General features: G+C 40.9%; 1 long non-coding RNA gene across 1 annotated transcript in view; it reads left to right on the top strand.

Moving 5' to 3' along the window:
- LOC125451488 (uncharacterized) overlaps positions 1–18,908 on the top strand; it is a 206,693-nt gene that overhangs the window by 151,907 nt on the left and 35,878 nt on the right. The window contains exons 3-4 of the long non-coding RNA XR_009445746.1: positions 16,130–16,332; positions 16,922–17,003. This is a non-coding gene — a long non-coding RNA (uncharacterized LOC125451488). The remainder of the gene's footprint in view (positions 1–16,129; positions 16,333–16,921; positions 17,004–18,908) is intronic.

The following is an 18,908-nucleotide window of genomic DNA, read 5'->3' as shown; positions in this document are numbered from 1 at the left end:
TGTAGATGAATAAATAATTAAGTACAGAGATACTCATGAAAATGCATTCCTCATTTATTTGGAAATCAAAGATGTGATGTTGAATTTGGCTTCAGGCCAGATTTGGAATATCATGTACAGTTTGAAGCCAGCCTTTTGGGGAGGATATAATAACAAAGGAAAAGATGAGGTGTGGTACCATTTGGGTGCAAATAGTGATAAGGATTTAAAGTCTTAAAGGGAGACTTGATGGGGCAGACTGATTTTGCACACCTGAAATGACTACGTGGCGATCTAATGATATCAGTGAAATTTGTGTAGCTTATGATGTGGCACAGAGCTGTAGAATGATTCCTGTGGCTTAGGGACATTTAAATCACTTAAAGAGAAGGTTTGAAAAAATGGTGATTAGAAACCTTGTTATAAAGCAGAGGTTGACCGCCCTGTGAGAACTAAAACCAAAACACCCAAAGAGGGGCACCTCGCCTCATAATCTGTAAAAGGAATGTGAAAAGTGGTGTAACCTGCTTTTCAGCAACTTCTTGTGGTTCAATAAAATAAATCCCTGCCACTCACTTTAAAGTCAACAAATAACAATTTATTTATCGAACCCTAACAGTGATCAAATTAACTAAACTATTAACAAACCAAGCAAATACCTTTTAACTACTAACTATTCCTAAATAAAGCAAGATTCTAATAGTATGCTGTTCTAATAAATACAAATCCCTTATGTATATAAAACAAAAAAAAAATCTCTCAAAATTACAGCCTGGTTATGGGTCTTCTCTATTGATTCTTCTGTCAGAAATGCCTTTCCATCGATTCCGCTGTCAGGAATTTAAATAGTTGTGCCATTGGTATTGTTGCCATTTAGATGGTGCTTTTTCTAAGGCACATAGGAGGTTGTGAGATCTAGCGATTCGCTCTTGAGAGCTGAGGGCTGTTAGCTATGGTGGCTCGCAGCTGGCTCTTGAGTCCTTGTTCAACTGCCCCCATCTTTTTTATGCCCTTGACGACAACAGGATTGGTCCTATGTTGTCAAAGCCATCAGACTTAAATTTAATAGGTTTCTGGTATGTAAGTACCTGGTTCAAATTGATTGGCTGAATTCAAAAGCCTGGTGTCTTGGTAAAACACTGCTGTTTGGCCTGTTCACTGTACGGCCTTTCAATACATATGTTTCAATTTGGGTTCTGTCTGCGTGTTTCCAAACTTTCAAGCTACTGCTCACAGGCATCCGTTTTAAATTTCTAAGCACTGAAAAAGCACATGATCTTTAAAAGGGACCACATAATGTTTCCCCCTTACCATTTTACAAGCACCAAATTCAAACTTCCTGCTTCTCAATCCATAAGTACTCGACCCAACTTTGCAATTCCTCACCCCTCAAGTAAATGAATGAACCATCATTATGGAAAGATAGCTTCATTTTCTTTACTTTTTGCAAAAAAAAATTCCATTGTATTACTAGATCCATAGCTCATTAATCTAGAGTTACATATTTAATACTAATCTATTTACAGAAAACATTGAACGCTACCATTTTTATCTTATAGAAACATTTTCTTTTAAACTCGAGATAAAGATCCACGATAAGATTTTTACAACCTGCAACATGTGCAGTCTATTAATTAAATGCTTGCAATATGAGAGTCCAAAGAAATAATCTAGTATTTTTGTCTTTAAATCTTTCCAGAAATGTCAAAGGATTGTGATCAGTGTACACAATTATCTCTGATGTATTGCTTGGAACGTAAACATTAAAATATTATATGGCCATTACCAAACTCAATATCTCACCTTTTTAATGGTTGAATATATTTTCTGGTGAATATTAAGTGTTTTTTTGAAAAATAACTGATTGGCCTTTCAATTCCACAATCATCCTTCTGTAACAACACAGCTCCAGCCCCTACATCACTTGCGTCGATGGTGACTTTGAAGGGTTTCAAAAAAATTGGCATGGCTAAAACTGGTGCAGTGGTTGGCACTGCTTTTACATTCTCAAATGCCTCTTGGCATGGTTCCATCCACTGAAATTTCATGTTCTTTTTTAACAAATCCATTCGCGGTCCCACTACACAACTAAAGTTTGGGACAAATTTCCTGTAGAACCTGCTCAATCCCAAGAATCATAACGCATACTTCTTCAAGTATTATCTTGGAAATTCCTCGATGGCCTTTGTGTTCATATTCCTCAGCATGTATCTAATGTTTTGTCCTGAGAAAGACACTTCCTCCAGTGCAAATTCTGTTTTTACCAGGTTTATGACCAACTTTGCCTTCTTTAGTCTCTCAAAGAGCTCTGCCAAATGGTTCATGTGATCTGTCCACAAATGGCTAAAGATTACTAAATCATCTATGTAGATGGCACAATTAGTCACTCCTGCAACAACTCTGTTCACAAGACTGTGACAAGTGGCTGGTGTGTTTTTCATTTCAAAAGGCATTACTTTAGATCGATAAGCCCCATTTGGTGTTACAAAAGCAGAAACTTCTTTCATTGTCTCTGACAAAGGTATTTGCCAGTTACCACGAAGTAAGTCCAACTTTATGGTGTAAGTACTTTGTTCTACATCTTCCACACGCTCCTCCAGCCTTGGAATTAGAAATGAGTCAGATGTGGTCACAGCATTGACCTTCATTGACAACAATCAGGTTTGGGAACCAATACGGTCGGTGAACTCCACTCGCTTTGACTCAGCTCTGTGATGTCTTCTTGGAACATCGCTTCCACTTCCTACTGAACCTGCACTGCTTCGAGAGGATTAGGCATGTAGGGGTGTTGTTTGATCAGAAAAACATTCTTTATGTCAACCTCATGTAATATGGCATTAGTCCTCGCCATTCTATTTTTACGCATGTCTCATAACACTGTAAAGAGTCATTTAATTCAGTTCCCTGTTCCTGGGACAGATAGCTCACTACCCTGTCCCACTTGCTATGGATTGTTCAATTTATTCTGAGGCAACTCGAAATGCAAGTAATCTGGATTTGAATCCTCACTCTCGGTGGCAGTAACTAATACCTGTTTCTTTGGTTCCCTTTCCCTGTCACAGTAACATTTCAGTACGTTCACATGCCATATACATTTTTTTTTCCTATCTGGCATCTTTACCAGATAATTCACCTGACCTAACTTCTTCTCAATCTGATAGGAACCACTATACTTTGCTTTGAAGGAATCTCCTACCACTGATAACAGTACCAATGCTTTATCTCCACAAGCAACCTCACAAATTTTGGATTTCTTGTTTGCTTCTTGCTTCATTAGATGCTGTGCCACCTTCAGATGTTGTTCAGCTAATTCACCTAGGCTATTTATTATTTCTCTTTCTCCGATACATAATCCAACTGTGAGATCTCTGACTTTGGACCTATCAACTTTTCCTTAAGTAATTTTAAAGGCCTTCTTATTTTGTGTCTGAATATCAATTCAAATGGAGTACACTGAGTCTATTCATTTGGAACACTCTAATAGAAAATAATATAAATGGGATACCTTTAGGTAACCCTGGCAATAAGCCGTCAGCATTGTCTTTATGGTCTCTTACCAGTTTTCCAGTGCTCCCTGGAATTTAGGATGGGACATACTTGACTTAAAGAGTTTGATGCCTAAACTATCCATGACATCCTAAAATAATTTGGCAGTAAAATCAGACAATTCGTCTGATTGAATCTCCCTGGGATGTCCATAATGGGTAAAGAAAGCAAGCAACCCTTCCATAGCCTTTTTGCTTTGACATTCCACAATGGAATTGCCTTTAGAAACCTGGTAGCTACATCCATTACGGTTAGCAAATACTGATTCATACATTTGGGTTTAGGGAGGGGGCCTATACAATCAATCTTAATCCACATAAAAGGTTCTTCAAATGCAGGAATTAGCATCGAAAGTATTGGTTTTATCATTGCCTGCAGCTTTCCTATCATCTGACACGTATGGCAGGTACGGCAAAATTCAATCACATTCTTTTGTAATCCAGACCAATAGAAATGTTTCTGTATCTTAGCCTGAGTCTTCCTCGCTACTAGATAACCTCCAACAGGTAATTTGTGTGCTATCCACAATACTTCTTGTCTGTATGTTACCAGCAAAACAATCTGGTGAACTTCTTTTCATCTGCACCGACCTTCAAAGATTTCCATTTCCACCGTAAGATTTTATTCTGGAATACACTCTGATTCCTTTTCTGAGTAGGTCTTATGATATAAATCCTCTATCATCTCGTCTTTTTGTAGTAACCCATTAATCTTTTAGAACTAAACACCTCTGCCCGATCCTTTAACTGCTTAGGTTTTTCCCTTACCATCTCCTCAGAGTGTCAACTAACTGGACTTCAACTCTTTCATCTTTCTCTTCTGTTTTCCCTTCTTGTTTTAACTTATGGCTGTGGGATCTTGTCACCACACAGTCTCGAAAAATTCCAGGGTATTTTTCTTTTAACTCCTCAGTTCCCTTGTTTTCTGTTGGCTTTTCCATTACACTGGGCATCACTGCCACCTGTGATTTAGTTACATCGTTTCCAAGGATAAACTGTATTCCTGTAACAGCCATCTTTTCCCATCACTCCCACAATCACTTTCCCAGTCTTGAGTGGACTTTCTGGCCATTTCTTATACAGGCGGAGACGACACCTCTCTCTATTTATTCCATAGGTTACCACCCTCTCCGATAATATTTCGGAAGGAGTGCAAATATTTTCATTTCTTACTGTTAGAGACTTATCAGCTCCCATATCTCTCAATATTTTAACTTCTTTACTTACTCCCCCACTCTATTTGAGTAAACCTTACCCAAACAGGTGAAGGCTTTGAAAATATCAGGTACTATCTTACTTTCTAGCCCATGACTAGGCTGTGCACTCTCCTGCAGCTCCTCAACTTCCCTTGGGATTTCCTTCACTACCTCAACAAATACCACTGGTTTAGCCTCTTTTACCTCATCCCTTTTCCCAGTGCGTTTCTTAATCCACCAACACTGTGACTTTGTGCGTCCAACATTATCGTAGTGAGTGATAATGGGAACTGCAGATGCTGGAGAATCCAAGATAACAAAGTGTGAGGCTGGATGAACACAGCAGGCCCAGCAGCATCTCAGGAGCACAAAAGCTGACGTTTCGGGCCTAGACCTTTCATCGGAGAGATGTAGTGAGATCACTTGCGGTCTTTCACCTTTTTCCCACCCTCTGGGGTTTCTTTTTTCACATGTCGCAAGCTGTTCCCAGTGTGATCTACTTTTTGTTTTCCTTGAAAGGTCTCCCTCTTTCCCATTCCTAAGCCTCATGGAATAAAATTGTTGTCGGAAGCTAGACTTCGATTTATGCACTCATGCATCCTCATCTGCCATCTCTGCAGCTCTTCTCACTGATTTAACTTTCTGTTCCTCCACATGAGTTTGTATCATTTCTGGAAATGCGTTTTAAAACTCCTCCAGCAGAATAATATCTCAAAGAGCCTCATATGTCTTTTTCTATTTTTCACGCTCTCAGACAACTATCGAAGTTGCTCTATTTAATTCTTTCAAGCTGAATATACGTCTGACCTGGTTCCTTTCTTGCATTTCTGCACCGTTATCCAAATGCCTCTGGTACCAATTTGTAGGCACTCAAAATAGCCTTTTTCACTTCTTCGTGTTCTCCTGACATCTCCTCTGACAGTGCTGCAAACGCCTCACTAGCTCTGCCTACCAACTTGGTCTAAATTATCGTACAGTCTCACACAGTCTCCCACACAGCCTCTGGCCAGTTCATCTGATTAGCCAATTTCTCAAAGGAAATGGAAAAAAAAACATTTCTGCATCTTTTTCATCAAATTTGGCAATGCTTAGACATATTTATATATATCCCTACCAGGTTGTTGGTTATGATTAGTTTGCTCATCATCACTTCTACCTTGCACTTTTACTCCAGTCATTTGAAGTCGTTTTGTGTCAAGTTCCAACTTCATCTTTTCCAACTCAAACATTCATTCCCTTTCTTTCTCTTCTGCCATGGTTATCGTTTCTTTTTCTTCAGCTCAGACTCTTCTTTCCCTTTCTTTGTCTTCTAACTCCAGCCTTTTAAGTTTACCTTCTCATTTCCAATTTATTTTCTTCTAACTGCACTTGGCTGTTCCTTTGATATGCCTAAATGCTTGGCTAACTCTGTTATAAATTCAGCTTTCTTATTATCCCTCGTTGAACCCAATTTTGGCCTATCTGCTAAATCTAACAGTGTCACCTTTTTCTGTACTTCTAAATTTTCTTGGCAAATTTAGAAGCATCTTCCATCCACCGCATTGCTTTTGCAAAGTTAAGAGCCATTTCTCCACTTTTGATTTAAAAACAAGCAATCGAAATTGAACAGATTTTCGAATTCTCACAAGTTTAAGATCTAGGACATTAGTCCTCAAGTCTGTTTAAATCTGCTTGGACCTTTCATACCCTAAATCTGTTCAAATCTAGGGAAATCTGTCCAAATCCTGGACATGAGTCCCCAATCTGTTATAAAGTGAAGGTTGACCAGCCTCTGAGAACTAAAACCGAAACACCCAAAGAGAGGCACCTCTCCTCATAATCTGTAAAAGGAATGTGAAAAGTGGTGTAATCTGCTTTTCAACAACCTCTAATTGAAATTCAATGTGAGTAAATGTGAGGTTTTGCACTTTGGACAAAAGAATACAGGCATGGACTATTTTTTAAACGGTGAGAAAATTTGCAAATCAAAAGTGCAAAGGGATCTGGGAGTGTTGGTCCAGGATTCTCTAAGGGTTAACTTGCAGGTAGAGTCTGTAATTAAGAAAGCGAATGTAATGTTGTCGTTTATCTCAAGAGGGTTGGAATATAAAAGCAACGATGTGCTTCTGAGGCTTTATAGGGCTCTAGTTAGGCCCCATTTAGAATATTGTGTCCAATTTTGGGCCCCACACCTCAGGAAGGACATACTAGCCCTGGAGCATGTCCAGCGGAGATTCACACGGATGATCCCTGGAATGGTAGGTTTAACGTGTGATGTACGGCTAAGGATCCTAGGATTGTACTCATTAGAGTTTAGAAGGTTGAGGGGAGATCTAACAGAAACTTACAAGCTAATGTATGGTTTAGAAGGGGTGGACGCTAGGAAGTTGTTTCCGTTAGGCAGGGAGACTAGGACCCATGGGCACAGCCTTAAAATTAGAGGGGGTAAACTTAAAACTGAAATGAGACGACATTTCTTCAGCCAGAGAGTGGTGGGCTTGTGGAATTCATTGCCGCAGAGTGCAGTGGATGCCGGGACGTTGGATGCCTTCAAGGCAGAGATCGACAAATTCTTGACCTCAAAAGGAATCAAGGGCACTGGGGGAGTGCAGGGAAGTGGTGTTGAAATGCCCATCAGCCATGATTTAAATGGCGGAGTGGACTTGATGGGCCAAACGGCCTTACTTCCACTCCTATGTCTTATGGTCTTATGGTCTTATGGTCTCTAGTGGTTAAATATAATAAATCTTTGACACTCACATTGAAATCAACAAGTAACAATTTATTTATTGAACTGTAACAGTGATCAAACTAACTAAACTATTAACAAATTGAATAAATCCCTTCTAACTACTAACTATTCCTGAATAAAGCAAGATTCTAATGGTATGCTGTTCCCAAAAATACAAATCCGTCATATAAAAAAAGTCTCTCGAAATTGCAGCAATGTTTCGTGTCTCCTGGAATGTTCTGTGCCTTCTCGGTTGATTCTTCTGTCAGGAATATTAACTAGTTGTGCTGTGAGTACTATTGTGATTTAGACGGTGTTTTCTCCAAGACATAGAGGAGACCATGAGAACCAGCAATTCTCTCTTGAGACCTGTGGGCTGTTAGCTCTGGCAGATGGCAGCTAGCTCTTGGGTCATTGTCCTACTGCCCACTTCTTTTTATACCTCGAATGACATATCAATACTTCTTACATTAGATTCATTGTATGTTGTCAAAACCATCAGACTTAATTTTAATAGTTTTGGTATGTAAGTATGTGGTTCAAATTGATTGGCTGAATTCAAAAGCCTGTTGTCTTCGTAAAAAAACTGCTGCTTGGCTTGCTAACTGTTTGACCTTTTGGTACAAATGTTTCAATTCAGGCCCTCTCCGTGTAGTTGCAAGTTTTCAAGCTGCTGCTCACAGACATCCAGACAGAAAAAGCATGTGATCTTTTAAAGGGACCACACAATGCTTTCCCACCTAACATATTAAAAACATCAATTTCTAACATCCTGCCTCCCATTCCACAAGTACTCTACCCAACTTGGCAACAATATTATTTTCAAATCTAAAACTTTCTTTGAAGCACATCACTTCATTTAATAGGAAATACATAATCATTGAAAGAAAGGAAAAGAGAGCGAGCAGGAAAATTGAATTAGATCTCATGACTAATGTGGGGAAAAGCACTTGCACAGACTTGTTGATCAGATTGTCCAGAAGCTGTACCATAAATTTCCATTATTTTTCAGCAGCTAAATAGATCTTCAATGATTCCCCAGTTTTTTGCCATCCCCAACCTTACCACCATTTCTGTCACAAACCTCCAACTTCGCAAGCAGTAATTACCGTTTGTGAAAAGCCGTGCTTTCTAGCATCAGCCCTGGATTGAACTTTAATTATTTTGATCCTCCATTCCCTTGATGATTTTACCTCACGTCTGGCTTAAGAATAGAATCGTATAAACGTTTCCAAGGTGCCCCTGCCATTACCTCTTGACAAAATGAAACATCTACATTTCCTAACCACTCCTAATAACTCAATCCCCTAACAGCCTCATTACCCTTCTCTGCCTCTGCAAGTTTCTCGTGTGCCTCAGTGACCAGGAGGCAAGCCACAAACAAGTTGTATCTTGACTAGAACATTGAATGCTTTAGAATGATATCTGTAGATTATTATTCTCCTGAGTTAGCAATAAAGGTCAACATCCTGTCCGCCTTGCTGATTAGCATCTTTAATGTCTAGGTCTGGTTTAAGTTGAGCCTAGTATCATTCCTAGATCGCTATCAGCCTTTCTTGGGATTGTATGAAACCTTTTGTTGAGTAAGACTAGCTATTAAATCACTCTGAATGCCTCGCTGCATAATTTGAGCAAAAGAACATTCCAAAGAACAGGTCACGCATATCTCCCCAATGACTGAAGCTGGACTAAACGCTGAATAACTAGCAGATTCATAATTTACTTTACACTTAATATCAATATAAGTTAAGGTATTCTCAAATCCTCAGTTGCAGTCTCTGTACTCATGGAATCCTTAAACAGAGCTGTGCCCTTATGCTCATTCATTTGTCTCTGAGGAATTTGTATATTGCCCAGGGGCTAAGATGCACCTCAGACAATTGGGAAGTGAAATTCCACAGACAAAAACTTGGGCCATGGCACTGATCAATGTAGACACCCTTAGGGAACAGTTTACTAGTGCTTGACTTTGAAAATATTGCAGTACTGGTTTGAAAAAGACTGTGCTCTTTTTCAAACAGAATAATATCATTAATGTTTATCCTTGTTTTCAGATGTGAATAGACACAAGGAATGAGTTTTGAAATACCTAGCTCTTCTTTTCAGTTGTCAGAATCTGTCAGTACAAGAAATGCAGCACCATTGATTATTATTTTCCATGTCATGAGAGACCCACAAACTATAGAAGGTATAATATTTTAATTTTTAATGTTTTATTAATGTTTTTACTGTGACAAACCAATATAATTCAAATATTAACTAACAGTTGAAGGATATTTCTAATAAATTTAGTTTTTAAACTGTTGATATAGTAAAGAAAAGCCCCACATAGGAACAAGAACTCATATTGCAACACACACAAATGTGATACAAAATGCAATCTCACTCTACTTTTAACTTGGCCTCTGTTATGTAAGATTTCTCATTTCAAAGTCGATTTTTCTGATATTTAAGTCACATTCACCAGAAGTTATATTTTATCTAAATCTCCCATGTGATGATTAACACTGACAAGGTGCACATTTATGAACTTGCACTTAGTCAGGTCACAACATTCCTGGGGCAGCACAGTGGCTCAGTGACTAATACTGCTACCTCACATTCCATCCTCAGGTGATTGTCTGTGTAGAGTTTGCACATTCTCCCTGTGTCTGCATGAGTTTCCTTCGGGTGCTCCAGTTTCCTCCCACGGTCCAAAAATGTGCTGGTTAGAGTGGATTGGCTGTGCTAAATTGCCCATAGTATCCAGGGATGTGCAGACTGATTAGATTAGCCATGGGAAATGCAGGATTATTGGAATGAGTTGGGGGGTGAGTGTGGGTGGCATGCTCTTTGGAGGGTTGGGCCTCAATGGGCCAAATGGTCTGCTTCCACACTGTAGGGATTCTATGATGGTACAAAATTGGTACAAATGGTTGAGATTCCCTCCTCTAATAGCTTCACTTAATTTGGTTGGCTCTGGAAAGACTGAAACAGCAGCAGTGTGTCTTAATAAATCTACAGTTCCCCAGCTCTTCCTGTCTTCAACTCTCTGTTGTTTCCAACTGTATAACACATGGAGCAACACATCTTCTGTCGAGTTCTCAGAAATCAGTTTCAACACCAGGATTTGTTCTGAACTAACTGCCACAGAGTCAGGTTGAAATCTGATACCTTCACAGCTAACTTCCAGTTTGCCTGTTGGGTCCTAGCTTTCCATTCCCTGTGGAAATTATTAGGACACATGAGCATTTTGTTTAACTAAACTGTCTGCTACAAAATCCAGTTATCCCTTTCAGAATACCTGCTACTTGTACTTTAGTTATGAAGGGACTATTGTACATATTAAAATGCAAGTTTTCTCGAAACCCATATTATTCACAAGGGTGTTACATTATTATGTTATTACAACATGATTTAAAACTATATGTTTGAATATGTGTAATTACAAGTAAAAATGTATACACAACCTTCAAAACTGGCATATCTATCATTGTTATAGTATAGTTAGGATATCAATCTAACAATATGTCAGTCTGCAGCACCTGGTGTCATCTGGGAAATACATTTGATGAATGCCCAGCATTTGAGTTTAAAAGTATGATTTCTTTAAACTTCTGGGAGCTACAAGATGAAATGCTGAGCAGCAGGTGTCTGAGAGCAAAGCCCAAACAATTTAAATTGGTTTAAAGGTGATTTTATTTGAGAAAAATACAACCACAATTAACATTGGACAGAGGGAGAAACCAAGTGAACTGTACAAATGAGACGATCCCCTATGCAGCAATGAATTCTCAGCTTCAGTCCAGTGTATATTGAAAGGCTGGTGATGGCTTAGAAGCATTTGCAAAGTTTAACAGAACTGCAGAACAAGATTCAAATCTTTCTAAAAAGGCATTGGTGGAACAGAAGGAGTCAGCAACATCATTTTGTAGAGAGGAGAGAAATTCTAGATTTATTTAATGGCTGAGAGACCAGTCAGGGTGGCGATTAAAATACAGACAAATTTCCTGAGAAATTCAGCACACATCTCCAGCCAAAAGCAAATGATTTGACCACCAACAACAAAAACAAAGTTGCTGGAAAAGCTCAGCAGGTCTGGCAGCATCAGTGGAGGAGAAAATAGAGTTAATGTTTCGGGTCCAGTGACCCTTCCTCAGAACTATTTGACCACCAAATTGATCTTCAATTATTGAGTTATAAATCAGGTGAGCCTATTGACAACTTCCTAAAGAAATTAACATATGTATCCAGCAAACAAAAGGTTTACAAGGATGTTGCTGGGATTGAAAGTTTTGAGCTATAGTGAGAGGCTGAATAGACGGGGGCTATTTTCCCTGGAACACTGGAGGTTGAGACATGACCTTCTTGAGGTTTCTAAAATCATGCGGGGCATGGGTAAGGTGAATTACCAAAGTCTTTTCCCCAGGATAAGGAAGTCCAAAACTGGAGAGAATAGGTTTAATGTGAAAGGGGAAAGAGATAAAACAGATCAAAGGGACAACTGTTCCAAACTGTGAGTGCTGTGTGTATGGAGTGAGCTGCCAGAGGAAGTGGTAGAGGCTGATACAATTAATCCATTTAAAAAATGTTTTATGGGTGCATGAAAAGGAAGAGTGTAAAGGGATATGGGCCAAATGCTGGCAAATGGAACGAGATTTATTTAGAATATCTGGGAAGCGTTGACGAATTGGACTGAAGGGTATGTTTCTGTGCGAGACAACTCTATGACTCTAAACATAAATTTAAAGAAACTAATGAGCGAGGGATAGATCAGCTCATTTGGACTCTGCACACCCTGATGTACAAGAAGGTCTAACTGGGAAGGAAAAGTTTCCAATATTGTTACTTCGTGTACTCCAGCAGTGCTAGCAGCCTACAATATTGGAAAACCAAAAGAACTGAAGATGTTGCAAATCAGGAACAAGAACAGAACTTGCTGGGAAAGCTCAGCAGGTCTAGCAGCATCGGCAAAGAAAAAATCAAAGTTAAAGTTTCAGGTCCAGTGACCCTTCCTCAGAGCTTTGTGGATGGGTTCTGAGGAAGGGTCACCGGACCTGAAATGTTAACTCTGATCTTTTCTCTTCACAGATGCTGCTAGACCTGCTGAGCTTTCCCAGCAAGTTCAGTTCTTGTTCCTGATTTGCAACATCTTCAGTTCTTTTGGTTTTCCAATATTGTAGGCTGCCAGCACTGCCGGAGTACATGAAGTAACAAGTAGACAACTGAAATCATTAACTAATTAAATGACTAACTGTCTCTTAAATCAATGGAAGGGCAACATGATTGAGGTGGGTAAAGAGGAAGACATGGAACAATTGTGGATGAGCACATAAGTTCATAGTCAAAAGGACATGTTCCATATTTACATCAAACTGCAAGGCTTTTGGAAACCCCAAACTCTTGAAAACATGTTCAGGACAAAGAGGTGCTGCAATGGGGAATGAAAGCAAAAAGGAGCAAAATAAGACATACACGAGAAGACAACAATCAATGAACAGACATTCAAGAGACATACTTCTACATTTTTGGTTGTAACATTTCCTGAAGAAAAAATACTCATTCAAACATTCAGATTTGAAAGAAGGTGAGAAATCATGCCAATACCATGAAATGGAAGCTGAAGGCTTCTGACTGGTCAGATTGTACCAGACGTCCTTTCCTGAACATTTGAAAGAAAATGGCCTCCCAGGGGGAGATGTTATGAAATTTAGCAATTTCCAGCTGACTTGATCAGGGTCAGAATCCTTATATCTAACATATTTTCTTTCGTACCATTTTTCAAGCCTGGCTTCAATTGGAGGATCCTTCCAAACTATTATACTGTTGTTGACAGGGCCCTCAACCGAGTCTGACCCATCTACTGCAGTTCTGCCCTGACCCCTTCTCTTCCCTCCTGCAACAGTGATAGGGTTTCCCTTGTCCTTAGCTACCATCTCACCAGCATCCAGAAGATCAACAGCTGTCATTTCCGCCACCTCAAGCAAGATGCCACCACCAGACACATATTCCCCTCCCCGCTCTTGTCCACCTTCTGCAGGGATTGTTCCCTCCAGTACAGCCTGGGACACTCCTCCTTCACTCCCAACACAGCCCCATGGCACCTTGACCTGCAACTGCAGAAGGTGTAACACCTGCCAATTTACCTGCTTCCTCCTCAGTATCCAAAGGCACAAACATACTTCCAGATGAAGAAGCAGTTTAGCTGCACTTTACACAATCTACTTTACCACATTCGCTGTTCATAATGTGGTCTCGTCTACATCAAGGAAATGAAATGTAGACTGGGTTACCATTTAACAGAACATCTAAGTTCTGCTTGCAAAAAAGACCCTGAGTTACCTGTTGCCTGCCACATTAATGCACCACCCTGTCCCCTACCCAACATCTCTGTCACAAATTTGCTGCAGTTCCAGCAAATCTCAGTGCAAGCTGGAGGAACAACACCTCATTTTCCGCTTGGGGACCCTGAAACCTCTGGACTCAATATCGAGTTCAATAATTTTGGGGCCTGAACTCTCCCATGTCCTATTCCCCCACCGTATACTCCAGGCCTTCTTATCACATAGCCGACCATTACACACTACCTATTGTTGTTCACTAAGAGTCCCCATTAACAGCTATTCACTCTCCCAGCCAGATCGTTATCCATTCCTTGGTCTGTCAACTCTTCTCCTCCCTCTTTGGGCTCTATCCCCAATTATCATTTACTCCTTACCCCTCCTCCACCCACCTGCTGCACATAATCTGACATTTAGGGTGGCACGGTGGCTCAGTGGTTTGCACTGCAGCCTCACAGCACCAGGGACCTGGGTTCGATTCGAGCCTCAGGCGACTATCTGTGTGGAGTTTGCATATTCTCCCCATCTCTGTGTGAGTTTCTTCCGGGTGCTCCGGTTTCCTCCCACAGTCCAAAGATGTGCCGGTTAGGTGGATTGGCTATGCAAAATTGCCCATAGTGTTCAGGGTGTGTAGATTAGATGGGTTATAGGGGGATAGGTCTGAGTGGGATCCCCCTAGGGACGGTGTGGACTTGTTGGGCCAAAGGCCCAGTTTCCACACTGTAGGGAATCTAGTCTAATGTAATTTTCCTAGTTACCATCAGTTCTGAGGAAGGGTCACTGGCCCTGAAACGGTAACTCTGATTTCTCTTCATGGATGCTGCCAGACCATCTGAGCTTTTCCAGGAATCTCTATTTTTGTTTCTGATTTACAGCATCTGCAGTTCTTTCTGTTTTATGGCTCATTGACTGCCTTTCAGTTTCCTACAGCAGCGCTTTTGCTTTCAATGCCGAGCTGACTCCCCCACACATCAGTAGTATTTACCATCGCTGGGATATCCTAGGACTTCTGGTGTTAGTGCCATCTTTAAAAAACAGTCATGTCCCCAGTCAAGCCCTGTCAGTTCTGAGCTACCCTGCAAAGTTTGTGATATTTGCTCCCAGACATGGCAGCTAAGGGGAAATTGGAGCAATGTTTGGCAGACAGGGGCCTGGAGATCCTGTTATGGATGGTGTGGTGTAGCAGGTGGTCAACAATCCCAAGGACAGGCATTGGCACCAGACCCTGCCAACCAGGTCCAAGTTTGCCACCTAGATCAGTGTGCACGCATGTATTCGACAAGAAGGCCAATGACCTTCACTGCTTTACCTGGGTAAGTGCCACTACCTGTTACCTCACACTCACTCCATCTCTGCTACGCACCACCTCCCACCAAGACTCATTTTCTACCACTCTCACTGTTGCATGCAACACTTTCCCTCGTTCACTTTCAACTACCCAGTTCCCTCACGCTGTTAACCCTGTGTGCCCTCTAGGCACTCTACTCAGCCACTCACATGAGATAACTCATGTTTTTTCTCCCACCAGCACCAGCACTAATTGCTGGGCCAGTCACTCTCATCTCACTCAATCCTTCCGTGTGTCTCATTTCAGGAGTAAACAGCGCACAGTAGAACTGAAACAGCTAAGACACTGGCGGCGTTCCCAGCATTCAGTTTCTCACTCCAGTGATGCCACCCCCCTCCCCCAGGCAGCGGACTGACTGTGCCCATGGCCCTTGACTGACTGTATGGGAACACTTGCATCCCCCCATTGAATGTTGGCGATCCCATGGCTTTGTCAGAAAACTTCCCCTTTGACTTTGTGACAAGTGATTGGCTGATCTCTGAGCAGTGTATTTGCTGTGTAAGCTGTTGGACCAAGATGGCAGCAGAGAAGGACTCCTGAGCCAGAGCTTGTACGCTCTGTCTGTTTCCTTTCACTTTTTTCTCTCTCTTTTCATGTTTTCCTTTCTTTTTTCTTTTTCTTTTTACCTCCCATCTGTGGGCCGCCTCAGTGATATCTGGGGTGAAAGCCAGTGCAGAATCACAGCCTCAGCACGGACACAAATTCCCAGCCTCAATGTGGACTTAATGTCCTGGTCTCGAGGTAAGCCCAGCGCGGTCTGTGTTGGAAGGACTGTTATGCTGAACTCTTATTTCTCTATCTTTTTAATTTATTGTTGGAACTTCTATTTATTAATTTTTCTATTTTTTTCCCTAAAAATTGTGCATAAGAATCTGTACCTAGGTGCCTTGGTACCTCAGATGGCTCCATAAGAAGTGACTTGTAAATTCTCACTGCACTCACATGACAGTAGAGCTAATTCTTGTACTCTCTTGACTGATAAGTGCTAACAAGCATAACAAGTTGTTGGGCTTTCTGTTTATATTGAACAGCAAGGCAAGACAGAAGTATTTTCTGAAGAAGGGTCTGGACTCGAAGCGTTAGGTTCCCTGCTCCTCCAGCTCTAAACCTTCTTATCTCAGATTCTCCAGCATTGGCCGTTCATACTATCTCTGAGTATTGTACACCTTCCATCTCTTGTAGAGGGAGCAAATATAAAAGGGCAAGAAAAGGCCAAGATACTGTGACCATCCAGGTAGGTGCAAAGTTAAGAGTCCACCTAGAGTAAGCGGCAACCCTGAGATGCTCACTTGTCCGTGAGATGGGTGCCTATTCTGTGTCCTAAGTACCCTTCATCACAGCAATGCTATGAGAGGCACTGGAGCACTCCAAAGTGCAGCCTTAAAATGTGGAAGAGTGCTGCAAGTGGATTGCACGTGTAGCATGATGATCCAGTGAGACTGGTACATGTTGCATGCCAATGGCAGCAGACAGAGGGTGCTTGCAGTCACTGGCCACAGAGTGTAACCAGAGATGTTGCTGCAGGGCCACATTTCTTTCTTCGTGGGTGTTGGTTGCTTTTAAGTATTTCCATCAATTTCTTTTTTCATTTCAGATTACTCGTCAATATTTTCCCTTTGTAATTTCTTTCTATGATATGTACTCTGTGTATAATACTGACTTGAATAAATTTGGACCCTAACTGTGGCTTATGTTTTTGTAGTGTAGAATTGGTCCACATGCATTTCCTGAGCGTTGTGGAAGAATCCACTTCACCAGATTTTTGTGATACCTTTTCAGCCTGACTATCACTGGAGCAATGTGAGTTTTTTTTTCATTTCAAGGTGTATGGATGACACTTCTAAAGATTTGGCAAGGAGATGGCCTGTCAGAATTTCGAACCATCAGTTCAGGAATCCACAAACAGTAGGTAACAATCCTCCAATTTGTTGAGTGAGGTAAGCGTTTAATGTTACAACTTTCAAGACCATGATGAGGAATAGAGACTGTTTTGGAGGAGTCTTGGAATATGTTGTCCTTTTTTCTCCTCAGTTCACAACTCCCTGAAAGGGAAGGGGAGTGACCAAGATTTGAACAAACAGCCTTGCTGTCTGCCATGCATGCACTCAATTTGTTGTTCTAACTCTAAATTCAGGCTATTTCATAACTCCCAGCCCCTCAGCTATTCATATGCTCTCTGCATTTCATCAATAGCTTTAATTCCTTTGATGTTTATCACAAAGCCTCCTAGTTTTCTCACGCTAATGTCACTGCTGTCATTTATTCATCTCCTGGTTTCGACTTACAAAAATTCCTGATGATTCAATGATTCAATCTGCTTTTCTCAGTGTGTGTCTGTGTGTGTGTTTACTTGCTGCTATTTCCACAGTTCTGTTTTAAAAGCCATTCACTGTTTTATTTTCAGTTTGAATGAGGTGATCTGTTGCTTCAGTAGATTCTCAATTCCTGGATTTGTCATGAGATCAAGTGTACACAAATGTATGTCATCTCCCTCCTCATTTAGAATAATTCCTGTGGTTTTTCTGATTGCATTATTGCATAGATAACAAAGTGTGGGGCTGGATGAACACAATAGGCCAAGCAGCATCTTAGGAGCACAAAAGTTGATGTTTCGGGCCTAGACCCTAGGCCCGAAATGTCAACTTTTGTCGTCCTAAGATGCTGCTTGGCCTGCTGTGTTCATCCAGCCCCAAACCTTGTTATCTTGGATTCTCCAGCATCCGCAGTTCCCATTATCTCTGCATTATTGCATATGCCTTTTGTATTTTTATAGGCTAAAAAGGCTGGGTCAGCATGGAAAACATTAATGAGCCTCCTCTCTTCAAAGATACTGCTGACATGTTCCAAGTAACTGCCTGCATAGCACTGCCAGTTGGCCATAAGCCACAAATGTTAAATATCAGTGATACTAAATCTATTATGATTGATTCAAAATAAATCAAGAAGCTGAAGAACTGGAAGAGAGAGCGGGAACGTCAGCGTTCCCACTGCTTTTTAAGATATCTTCACATCTGAAGATAAATTGAGGGCTCGCATTTCTGAGCCTCGAAATGATAAAATTACTTGTATTCCTTGAATAAAGCATTGACTCCTCAGAAATATGAAGAAATCTTCTTATTGTCATCCTTCAAACTCTCCCCAAATGTTTCCTCACGACAGACTGTAAACTGCTTTCCAATAATGAAAATTGGAAGCTCAAGGATGATGGGCATCTTGAAGGTTAGTGGTAGTACATGGCTGATCAGGTGGTGGTACAGCTTGACAAGGGTGGTTCAGCACATATCATTGCTCCCTTCTCTTCACCAAGACACCTTATCATTCTATAAGAGATAATGGGAACTGCAGATGCTGGAGATTCCAAGATAATAAAATGTGAGGCTGGATGAACACAGCAGGCCAAGCAGCATCTCAGGAGCACAAAAGCTGACGTTTCGGGCCTAGACCCTTCATCAGAGCTCTGATGAAGGGTCTAGGCCCGAAACGTCAGCTTTTGTGCTCCTGAGATGCTGCTTGGCCTGCTGTGTTCATCCAGCCTCACATTTTATTATCATTCTATAACTCATTTTACACCATCCGACAGAAGTTCAGCAACCCATTGAACCATGGAAAATGAGTCTGGGTACTCAATAGCCAAGGGATTTGAAACAGTTACTTTCCAGTTGCAAGCCAAGTTACACTTTTGTTTTAGCCAGCAGTGCTGCCCTCAAGGTATCAAAACTTTGGAAGGCTTTAATTACATGCAGTGCAAACACAAAGAAAGAAAACAAGATAAATTGCTTCTTGTTACTAATGTTGTAATCACTTGGTGCC

This window comes from Stegostoma tigrinum, chromosome 5 (genome assembly GCF_030684315.1).
Source record: "Stegostoma tigrinum isolate sSteTig4 chromosome 5, sSteTig4.hap1, whole genome shotgun sequence".
Classification (NCBI taxonomy): Eukaryota; Metazoa; Chordata; class Chondrichthyes; order Orectolobiformes; family Stegostomatidae; genus Stegostoma; species Stegostoma tigrinum.
Note: the sequence above shows the minus strand (reverse complement) of the source record. Positions and strands in the feature narration are given on the sequence as shown.